Genomic DNA, 370 nt, shown 5'->3' with positions numbered 1-370 from the left:
CATTTATTATATGTTAAACTTTATTCGTTTATTCACTATCTTTTTTCCTTTTCCTTTTTCTTGATACTTTTCAAATATAACTCCCCCCCCACTCCCACCCCCCGTCCCGGCCATTCCCTGTTATTTTTTTAAAACAAATTTTCTCACTTTCCCTTTGCGCTCCTTTAAGCGAAACAAAATTTTCCTTTTTTTTTCTCTCTCTTTCTCTCCCCCCCCCCTTTTTCGCATCCTTTTCCTCCACCGTCTTATTCTTTTTTTTTTTTTACGTTTTGTCATCTTTTTGCTTCTCGGTTCACCTTTGACCTCACTTCTCTCCTTCCTTCCCCAATCCCTTCTCTCTTTTCCCTTTCTCTTCCCCCCTGTTTCTTAA

The sequence above is a fragment of the Penaeus monodon genome, chromosome 21 (genome assembly GCF_015228065.2).
Source record: "Penaeus monodon isolate SGIC_2016 chromosome 21, NSTDA_Pmon_1, whole genome shotgun sequence".
NCBI classification, from domain to species: Eukaryota; Metazoa; Arthropoda; class Malacostraca; order Decapoda; family Penaeidae; genus Penaeus; species Penaeus monodon.
Note: the sequence above shows the minus strand (reverse complement) of the source record.